This window comes from Molothrus aeneus, chromosome 3 (assembly GCF_037042795.1).
Source record: "Molothrus aeneus isolate 106 chromosome 3, BPBGC_Maene_1.0, whole genome shotgun sequence".
NCBI classification, from domain to species: domain Eukaryota; kingdom Metazoa; phylum Chordata; class Aves; order Passeriformes; family Icteridae; genus Molothrus; species Molothrus aeneus.
The window spans coordinates 96,495,131-96,506,819 of NC_089648.1; the positions used below are offsets into that span (position 1 = coordinate 96,495,131).

An 11,689-nucleotide genomic window follows, 5' to 3' on the forward strand; every position below is an offset into this window, starting at 1 on the left:
TTTGAAGAAGATAAGCATCTTGTTTATAGTAGTAATAAAGAAGAAGTTAACAGATAAGAAAATTCTGTTACTGTGGAAGGAATGAGATGTCCTAAATGGTCCTTATAACAACTAAATTATTATTTACCAGGTGAACCTTTGAAGTCATAAATGATCATATGTCTTAGCCATGGTAATTTCCTATAAAACAAAAGAAAACTAAAACCAAAACAGAAATCCTGAATTTTTATGTTGCAGATAACACCTTATGTGAGAAAAAGTTTAATGATATGCATGGGGAGGTGGAATAAGCTGTTATCAGCACTTGTTAATGGACAAAACCTGTATAATATGAAAGGTTTATCTTAAGCCAGAGGAAGACATGACTATAATATAAAAATCTGTGGATTTTTATTTCCTTTTAAATAATCTGTTTAGACATTTGTGGAAAGTCCGCAAGAGTATGTGTTTTAAGATATCTAGTAGTCAGTAATATATAAGTCAGCTTAATATATAAAGCTGTTCATAGATTTTTTTACTTAAATGATCTTTTGCTTGAAGGCACAGGTTTTCTTCTTATTTTTGAGGAAAATAACAAAACCTGGAACAGTGATATAAAATATGAGAATTTCAGATAGTTTTCACAAACAAGAACTGAACACGTCTCCCCTAACTCTATAAAATATTTCCCTCAGATTATTTGATTTTCAGAATTTTTTTTTCTTTTAGCACTGGAAAAATGGCAAGGTTCTGTGGAATTTTTGGTAGAGCTGATTTCTTTAGTCTTGTCTTTGAGTGGATCTTTCTGAACATAATTTAGTAGATTATGATTTTAAATCTCAAAGGCAAGCATAGGGAGCTTCTGCATAAATAAAATTGAACTAAGAATTTTCTAGTTTTCATATGAAGACGTCTGAAAGTCTCTGAAGCCTTTACAAGAGATATATTTAATTCAGGCACTGAGTGCTTATTTGAATGTTTAAAAAGAGGTTATAAATAAGCTTAAGTGTTTAGTGGTATACATTTTCCTTAAAAAATATTTTTTTAAAAGTGTTTTATTGACTTCAGTAAGTGTGAAATGATTGAAGCTATAATGAACAGTTTATGCTTGAGCGTACAAGGACCCTAGGTATTTATAAATGACAGGTCCACAGAATACCTATGAATGAAAATGACCCCAGGTAACTGAACACTGCTTTTGCAGCAGGTATATACACTGCCAAATAATGAAATGAAACTCACAGAGGACTCTCAAGATATTTGACATGAAGTAATTTGTGATTTCTGGTGGAGTAAAGAAAGTGACATTCAGATTTCCTACAGATCTGTTACCAGGTACAACAAAACTTGTATCTAAAGCGAGGCAATAGAGTGCTATCTTTAATGTGTAACATATAATATGTTATACCAGGACAACATGGTGTGTTAAATTAGGTATGTACTGCAATGAGAGTATTAGGCTGTCTACTAGGTTCATAAGTTTGTTTGACACAGAGCGTGATACCATATAGCACAAACCTTTTTTTCTACTATAAATATTCAGACGCACTGATAAGTAGTCATGACTCATTCATGTGACCTGGTATCAGATGGATTGTTTTTCAGAGACTGTATTATATATGTGCGCTCAACCTGTCAGCCTGCTAGGCAGAATCACTACCATGAGAATGATTACACTTTCTTTAATAACTCAGCATTGTAACATTGTCCAAAGGCAGAAAAAATTTTCTTCTCTCCCAAAAAATAGCTCTGAACACAGCATAGAAACTGAAAAGCCTTCCCTTTAGGCTTCATCTATCTAGATTTCTCTACTCTTTTCCCATTATGAGAATTCTTTCATACTTTCTCTTTTTTAGACTGAACATAGTGCTGATTGTCACTCTCACTGAACTCCTCGCTGTGACCATGTAGCAGCAGAGATTGCAGGCAGTGATCTCAGCTAAATGAAGACCAATGCCAAAATTCAGGCTATACAACTCAGGTTAGTATGCTGGCAGAAGAGCTACAAGTTGAAAGTCTGAGCTCACAGAGGACTGCAGGGAATTCCCTGAGAATCAAATAGTTGTATACAGCTGGATCAAGGATGCAGCCATAATGAGAGAATTCAGCCACTGAATTCTACACTTACACGCTTCTTTTTCTTTTTTTTTTTTGCTTTTGCCTTTTTTTTTTTTCCCAAAGAGAAAGATTTTTCATTTAAAATTAATTTAAATTCTCTAATCACAAGCTATTCAATACCCCAATGTTGGGGCGGCCAAAATCTCAGATTTTTTTTTTTCTAAATGTTATATAAGTGCATGATGAAGAATGTGCAGTGAACAGAAACATATGGCCTTTCTAATACGAAAGCTGCTGCTGGTCCTTTCAGCAGCTTGCAGTTTACTTACTGCTCCAGAGCCCAGCTGTTCACAGACTGGTCAATGGGAAATGATTTTGGGGTCCTTCTAATCTCTTTCAGGGACCCCAAAGTATTCAGTCACCAGATCACTGCTGTGCTGGCCTCATCACTCTGGCTTCTTTGTTTGGGCAGTACGACGAGTAGAAAATGCAGCAGAATCAGGTGAAACCAATCCAACCCCCTTCCGGCTGACCAGGCAGCCATCCATTACAGAAAAGGCACAGAGGAGTTCAAGTCATCTAGTGCTCTCCATATATTAGACAGGGTTATTTTTATTGTGCTTATTTATTATTAACCTTCCACCTGGCATTTATAGGACATTTGTGCTCTCTAAGTGGTTGCACTTGCTAATCAGCTATTACAGCTGCCAGGATGCAGCAATAGCAGGCAGCTCCTGCCAGGGTAGGTGATGGGGTGGCAGGCAGTGGCAGCAGTGCAGGGGACACATGGGATGGACACAGGGAAGGAGGTCTGCAATGATCAGCTGTGGGAGGTTAAGATATCGCGATGTTACGGTGGGGCGGAACCCCTCCCCTTCTACCGTTACCTTACCGTTAGCCCCTGTTATAAACTACCCTGTTCAGCCGTTAATGAACGCCAGTTACCGTCCACCACGCTGGTGAGTGCGTGTGCTTGGTCCGTGTGGCAAAGGTGCTGCCACCGAGCCGTTCTCGGCCCGGGATGCCACGCCCCAAGCAGCAGCAACAATCAGCCAAGAGACCAAAACATCAGGTAGATCCATAGTAATGAGGCAAGTCCAACATCAAGCTAACAAGTCACAAAGTCATCTGCAAGCTGGGCTCTGGGTCAGAGTCAAGGAGGCACAGGACTGGGATGCCAGAGAAATATCAAGAGTGGGAGCCTAAGGTTAAAAGCCTCTCCCAGGTGCAGTGAGTTAAGTCACTGGTGGGGTTTCTCACAGCCAGAGAGAAGCATCATCAAAATTTTCACTGAGCTCAAGCAGCTAAACCCTGGGGGCTGTAGGGGAGGCACACAGAGCCCTGAAAACATTTAATGCTTTCAAGAACTGGATATGAGAGAGCATTAAAGCAGATCAGATATAAGTAGGTCAACCATGCTTGGCTCCTTTTTGCTAGTTGTACATGTGCCTTGTATTTGGCAGGCCACTGAGCTGGAGCCTCCCTGTTTTCTTTTTACTCCACTAACAGCTACACCTAAACTTGTTTGCAGGCTCACAGTAGCGTTCTTTACACATACTGCTGTCATTGCTGATAAGTCACTTAAGACTCACATCCATCACCTGTAAAACTGTTGTTTTCTTCCTTCCATGACAAAATGTAAGACAGTGTTTCTTCAGAAAACAGAAATAGACAGGTAAGTGAAAGGAATGGGTATATGCATGTGCATGCATGTTTGTGGCTATGTGCACTTGTGCATATCTGTTTCCAATTACTTTAAACTCCCCAGTAAAGTCTTATATCTGAGAAAGTCAACTTTCATAAGAGTGTAAGCTGTGTTGGTACCCCTAAGTTATTGTGCTGACATCACAATCTTTGTCATATACACAATTTTACAGATTATAATTAATGGTAGTACTTATTCTTAATTTTGAAGTTATTTGATGTATGTTTTTAAGCCTTTCAGAAGAATTCTCTCACTTTCTTTTCTTTTTTTATTTTTGGAAGGAAACAAAGAACTACCTTATACTGGATTTCTGTAGAGTTCTCCAGGGTCCACGGGGTCTTCACCTCCGTGGGGTCACCTGTAGCCTGTTGCAATGCAGGGAGGCAGCAAGGGCAATGTCTGATGATATGAGCTCATGGTAAAAGAGGAATGTGGAACTGAGGACTGAAGATTTGCCTGTTCCCTCTTCAACTTCTGATTACATTCCCATATTTAATTTCTTATCAAGGCAGGACACAAACCCCATGATGGAAGAAGAAAGAAGACTGAGTGTAGACAGGATATTTCTACGTCTACTGAGCAAAGCATCATGGAGTAACAGTCCACATTTATCTGAAGAAACTGATGTATATTTTGTTTTTACTTTCCCTTAGATACCACAATTAAGAGTTGTACTACTCTCCTTTGTTTATACCTTGCTTGCTTCTTCATTCAGATTGTATTGTGAAATTTAAATGAAAAAAATACTATCAAAGACACTGAATGCTTATTTATAACTCTAATAAAGGTCATAAACTCTGGACCTTGGTTTGGGCTTTTCTTTTTTGTTTTTTTTACCCTGTTATGTTTGGATATATAAAAGAATGACTGGAATCTTTTATAAATATTGACATAAATTAGATGGGGGGATGCACAGATAAATATTGTTTCAGAATTAGTTTGAATGTTCACAACATAGCCAAATAAATGAGGAAAAATATCTCAGAGGAAAACCTGAGCACAATAAATTATTCTATAAGAAGATAAAATCAAATTATCAGTGGAAATTGGGAAGATCTCTTTAGATAGGGATGAGATTGGAGAAGAGAGAAGAAATTTCAAGTGCATGGATTACAAAAGATACTAAAGCCCAGGACTATACTAAAGTTTGTGGACTGATAGAGGTTGACATATGACAGAAAATCAAGAACAATTTTTGAGGGTAGCTCATTCAAGATGATCTTCTAAAACAAATGTTAGGGAGAAGCTGAGAAAAGAAAGGGTGAATCTGAAGACTAAATCTCTCTTTACATCTGTGTTCAGTAAAGATAGAAACTGGAGCTCAGGCAAAAATCATATCTCCATCAGTGTTTTTGACCTTCCTGAGGACTTAGCAATGGTTTACCCTGTTTGCTTTGCCAAGGGTTCTCCCAATACGTAACTTTCTTAAAAAGGCCCATTTGAGCAACGTTCTATTTTATAGGACCCAAAGCAGTGAGATAAAGTGAACTAAATCATGAATCAGAAATTCTACTATGTTTTTGCACTTAACATCTTATCTATTCTCAGCAATCACAGAACATCCAATTTTAAAAATACAATGTTTCTCTACCACTACTATGCTAATTATCCTTTTTTCTTGAAGTACCTTGAATAACATACTTGGCTTAATTTTTTTTCCTTGTGTAATCTTGTAAATTAAATTCTTAAGAACAAATAAATCCATAACCATACATTAACCTTACCTTTTTAAAGAGTGAGATCTACTTCATAGAGGAGCCTCTGGGCTAAAATAAGGGCAGCTTCTGACCATAGAGATCCTGAAACATTATAAACCATATTAAAAAGGAACTGAAATCTAATTGATGTGGTCTATAATTGAAGAGCAGTTATGTATCAGTGGATAAATGAAACTTAAAAAATAATCAAGCAAAAAATTCATGAGAAAAAAAAATCCATTTGTGTTGCTTGGAAGTGTAAATCTCTGATGATAATGGCTTGTGTTACAGAAGGTCCAAGATGTCAGGATGAGGAGAATCTGTTTCCTGCAAACATGCCCAGGGATAGCTTATTATCCCAAGAGATCAGTCAGAGTTCGAATCTCTAGAGACTGAAATTTTAAGTTAAATATTTACTCTGTGTGGTCCTTTCTTTACTACTGCTGACATTGGATAACATGGTACATTAACAATTCCCGTGGCAGCAGCAAGAGTTTTTGGACATAAGGATGAAATTTACTGTACTATACTGTCAGGTTCCAAATCTAAAAATGCCTCTCAATAATGTTGCTTTTTAAGAAGGAATGGTTGGGTGTAAAAAAAGTGGTTGAAAGGGAGTCACTGTTATCTTTCATGTTCCTGTATACACTACAAATTACATATGTAATAGAGTACTACAAACATCTCTCAAATGAAAAAAACAAAAGGAATATAGTGGAGGACTTCATTTGATCTCACAAACACAAACTTCAGCCATCATCTAAAGCACAGGAAAAAAGTTCGAATAGAGTTTAGCAGATACAAGAATAGTTTGTCAGAACACTGGCAACTGGATGTTTAGAGAATTTTCCCAAGAGCTAAAGTAGGTTTAGACAAAAAAAAAAACCCTTTCTGCATCTTTTATGAAGAAATTTCATCCACTAATACAAGGGAAATAAGCCAATCTTGTAGCTAGCAGCTATAAGGATACTCAAGTGAAAGCAATCCTTCTTTCCTGTAGCAGCCCTAAAAATTCCCTTTGACATTGATTGGACATGGCACCTTGCACAGTAAACAATGCTACAATTACTTATCTTTTCTTGAAAAAACAAACCCAAACCCCTATGGTATTTTTAAGGTAACCTTAGGCCCAGTCTGGTTACACTGGGCCACTATTTTGTGGGGCAGACTTCACTTATCAATATTTGAAGGCTGCAGCAGAGGAAACAACCTGATCATGAAAATTTAGACAATTTGGAAAGAATGGGCTTAAGAAAGGGAGGTATTGATTCTTTTCCTGGCTTCCAGAAGCTTTCAAAAAAATGAAACAGAAGAATTTTGCAACCAGTAATAGATATATCTTCTATAAGATTTTGATATTTTTTGGACAATGCATTAAAGAATAGCCTGTCACTGCTGCATGGAACTTTGAAACAAAAGCATATAATTATTGCTGCTTTAACTACATTGCCTATTAAGCTTGGCCATTTCAGGGCTTACTAAAAGCCCTGAATCTGGTGGTGTGGGGGAAAATTGTTTTACACATACCTAAACTTTAGTCTGTTAAGAGCTTAAGTGATGCATCAGCTTCATCTGAACATAATTTTCTTTGAAGCCAAATCTTGAATCCCTGCTGATAGAATCTGAGAGAGAAGTTTAGTCCTTGAGACTATGAGTGGTGAGAAAGGCACAAAGGTGAAAAAAGACATGGCAGAAAATCACAGCATCAAAGACAGAGGGTCTGTCACAAAGGATGAGGGTGAGTAGTTGAGAGAAGCAGTCAAGCATTGAGAATAATCAGTGAACAGCTGGAAAGGCCAAGAGGGACCCTGGAAGTCAGGGAGTATTAGAGAGGTTTAAGTGTGTCAAAGCCCAGGATACTGCTTCTTGGGATTCACAGAAAAAAAAAGCCGTAAGTCAAGATTTTCTTAAATGATTTATAGCTTTAGGGGAGTTTTACTTTCCAAAAATCTCAGAAATCCAGATTTCCCACTGGTACATCTTCTGGATTTTTTTTAATTTGGACCTAACTGTTGTGCCAATCTGTCCTACAGGAACTATTTCAAAAATGCTTCTGGGTCTGCAGACGAATGATTAGTTTTCTGGGTGAGTACAGAAACACTGTCACTGCAATGTCAGGGAGTAGCACCTGGAGGGTGTTCATCCTGAACAGCTGTTCATGCTTGGTGAATACCCTACAGTGAGAAGCACTCCCCAGCTCCCACAAAACACACCCACAGCATCAAACTGCACAGTATTTAAGTGGCAATTATATGTCCTCATGCTGTATCCCAGCACTGGTGAAGTTTTGTACACTGCACGACTTTATCTCTGCGATAAGCAGATACAGCTTTTTAGTTTTCCAGGCTTCAGAGCCAGTAGGAACAGGCTCATGGACTTCCCAGGCAGTTTCCCACTCTTGCCACAGCAGAATGTACTTTCACCAGGACAGCACTAAGAGTGCAACTATAACACCCACCATTTCTGTGGTTCTTAATTTAGAAAAACGTTTTATTCTCCTCAGCAAAAATTCAGTTTTTGTTGGAGATTGGCATTACAGTGCTGAAGAAGTCCTCCTAGGAAGCAAAAGATTCAGTAAAAGATGGCACTAGCTACTCATACCTTCTACCTCCAAGCCTTAGGTTTTGAGGTTCATCATTCATAATGAATGAGTTTAGTGAGATGCATACACTTTTCTCTCTAGAAAGTGAAACCAGGAAATATTGATAGAATTGACTCAACTTTAGTGACTAGTGGGGAAATTATTCATAAATGCTCTTCTAAGGTTTTCCTTCATAAATTTTCCAGGAAAAAAGGTATTTGCTATAAATGAATTTTATGTTCTTACAGCTTATTCTGCAAAAAACCATTTACAGCATCAGTTTTGAAATCCTGAATATTATTAATAAATATTGATTCCAATAAAAATATTTTTTCTTCAATCAGACAGTCACTTAATGTTTTTAATCTATTAAATGCAGGCTGTGGAAATTTTATATCAGCTCATATATTTGTACTTTTTTTTCCTTCTGTTTCATTCTCCAGTTTATACGACATGTACACCCTTTGGACTGAATCTCCTTATGCCTTTCTGCCACAATTACCATAACTGAAATGTCTGAGCATGGCCTTTGAACAATAATGAAAGAATATTTGCAAAAAGCAAAGAGGGAAATAAACCCAGTCTTGCAACATGCTTTATAATATGTTAATTGGTGGCAACTGAAGATTAGGCTGTCCCACTTATTTTCCGAACAAGTTCCTGCTTGTGTCAAAAAATTGTTCTCCCCTTGTCTATTAGAGAAAATAGAATTGCCCTCTCTGGCCCCAGTCTTGCAGACAGCTATATCTTCCACTAACAGTTCCATTAACTTCATTTAAACTACCTGAGCGAACTGACTTAGTTGGGTATGTAAGTGACTGGGAAATTGAAACCTTTGTCCTTAGGCAGTTTCTGGATGATTTTTCTGTCTAGATTTTTCTTCTCTCCAAACCATCAGTCATTACTGGATCATGCAGCTATTTAACAAAATGGTTTGCATAGCTCATTCTCCAGTCTGTCTAATTTGATGTTGTCACTGCTAATTATTTCTCATATTGTTAAACTTACTTTTGCTGATAGCTGCAGCCATTCTAGAAATGCAAATTATTTAAAAGCTGAGCTTTATGTAAAAAGTAGTAGGAAATAATTTCTTGGCCTCCTGGATAGAGAAAAAAAAATAGGAAAAACATGAAGATAATATCAGAGGACAATTAAAAATATTTTAAAATTGTCATTATCATTAAGTCTTATGTTTTTAGACAATATTTTTAAAATAAAAAATTTATCTCATGGTTTCTTGGAATTTGAAGACTGATGAGGGAACTCTATAGGATTGAGGAGTAGACCCATGTAAACCTCATTAATTTTGACATGGCCAAATGCAAGGTTCTGCCTCTGGGCTGGGCAGCCCCCAGTATCAATACGAGCTGAGTGTTGAATGGATTGAGAGCATCCCCACAGAGGACTTGGGCATACTGGTGGATGAAAATCTGGCCAATAACTGATGCAGCCCTGACAGCCAGCTGTATCCTGGGATACATCACAGGAAGTGAGACCAGTAGATTCAGGGTGTTGACTCTTCCTCTGAACTCAGCTGAGGAATCCTCAGAAAAAGAATGACATAAACTTGTGAGAATGGGCCTAGATGAAGGCCACAAAAATTGCTAGAAGATTGGAATATAACTCCTATGAGGAAAGTCTCACAGCTGGGGTTGTTCAGCCTCCATCAGAGAAGGTTATGGGGAAAGCTTATCTTTAAATATATATTGGACAATCATAAGAAAGAATTAGATTGTTTTTACCAAGCACTGTAGTGAAAGGACAAGTGGCAACAATTTTAAATTGAAGGAGGATATATTTATATATGTTTAGATAGGAAGAAATTTTTTATGACAAGGTGAGGCACTGGAACAGGTTGCCCAGGGAAGCTGTGGATGGCCCATCCCTGCAAGTGTTCACAGCCAGGTTGGATGGGGCATTGAACAACCTGGTCTAGTGCCATAAGCTCCTGTCTATGACACAGGGGTTGGACTACATGATCTCTGAAAGACCCTTCCAACCCAAACTGTTCTGTGATTTGTCATATTGCAATTACTGAAATTATTGTACATAATTTATTAATCTCATTAAGCATTCCTCAGAACTTCTAGAAAATTTGCTAAGAAGAAACCCAATAGATCAAAATCAATCAATGAAACTATTTTTTGAAACAAAGATAATCTACTTATTTACTATTCTCAAACACATTTAAAGTTATGAATAAGATAACCATTTTCCTTACTCTGCCATGTACTTGTGCTCCATCTTCTGTATTCACAGAGCATGTGACCTCCTTTTGAAGGTCTGTATCCTCCACACAGGATCAGCAGCACATTGCTAGGGAAAGTTGCAACCAGGAGCACCTATTAGAATCAGGGAGAATGACCTGTTGCATTGGAGAGGAAGGATGGTCACATATTTTTTAACTGATTACTGAAAGCAGTATTGGATCTAGATATGTAGAAACTACAGTTTTTTGGATCAAGGGAGGACATATTTTTCTGAGCAAAAGCAGACATTTCCGTGTATGAACTAGTCATTTTAAAACTCCTATTATGTCAATGAAGAAAGAGCCAGCAGAAAAAAAAATAAAGGGAAAACTCATGTTATTCAAAAGCAGAGATTAAACTATTTTGTCACAACTTTTTTGTTGTTGTTTGTTTGTTTGTTTGTTTACTAGCTGTGAAAGGCTTCTAACATGGCTAATTTTGAAATATGACCTTACAGTATGGACATATACAGTTAGATGAGAGAAATCTCATTCATAATGCCTTTGGAGAGAGAGAGAGGGGTAAGCAGTATTAGGAAGGTAAAAAATTCACAAGAACTTGAGATCTTGGAATGGTAAATTGCCATCAAACTCTTCTTCCAATACCTGGTTTACATCTCTGATTATAAAATGGCTGTGTTCAAGAACTAGTACTGCGGTCTTGCTGATATATTGGTTTTGCTCTGTTAATGATTAAGCTAAGGAGAACAGAAGCGTTCTAATTTTGAAAGAATGTTTCTAATTGAAAGAGTGTTTCATATTGTAGTGTTGAGAAAGCTGCTCATCAGAAATGCTGTAAATCAGGAAAATATAGTAATTATTTCTGGTTGTACAAAATATACTGAAAAAGGTAATTTAAAAAGTAAAACAATCAATGGAATAGCATCAGTTAATCTACCTGTGATTTAGTCAATGGATGCTTAGTTTATTTATTTGTTGTATAATGTTGACTAGAAATAATTTTTTTCAAAAACTGTTGAAAAATTTTGGCATATTGGCACTTGGAATCTAGCAATGCTACTGTTAAAGTCTCAGCAAGCCAGTACTGTCAATTGCTTCTGGTTGTTCTGAGAATACCATTTGGATAACACAATCATAATTTTGTAAAATCCATAATGAGTCTACTCCGTTTCCAGATTTTCAGTTGTCCAGCTTTCAAAAAGCTTTCTTATGCAATTCTTTCCTGCCAATATGAAAACTATAGACTAGTGGACTGTAAATATTAATTATAACAGAAAACTGTAAATATGAAATGAATACAAATATAGTGAATTGAATGCCAAAAGAAATGACTTGGTTCTATTGTAGTTGTATCAATCCATCTTACAGCAGAATTTTTAAAACACAGGACTACTCCTAACCTTCTGCTCTCTTCTTTTTTAAAAAATATCTAGTTGGAAGCCTGTCACTAGTGGTGCCTT

The 11,689-nt window shown here is 37.0% G+C and overlaps 1 long non-coding RNA gene across 1 annotated transcript; it reads left to right on the top strand.

The window, feature by feature from the left end:
- Nucleotides 1-2,468: 2,468 nt before the first annotated feature.
- LOC136554118 (uncharacterized) lies at nucleotides 2,469-4,542 on the top strand. The gene is made up of 2 exons (XR_010783283.1): nucleotides 2,469-3,712; nucleotides 4,024-4,542. It is a non-coding gene; the product is annotated as an uncharacterized lncRNA (long non-coding RNA).
- Nucleotides 4,543-11,689: the final 7,147 nt, after the last annotated feature.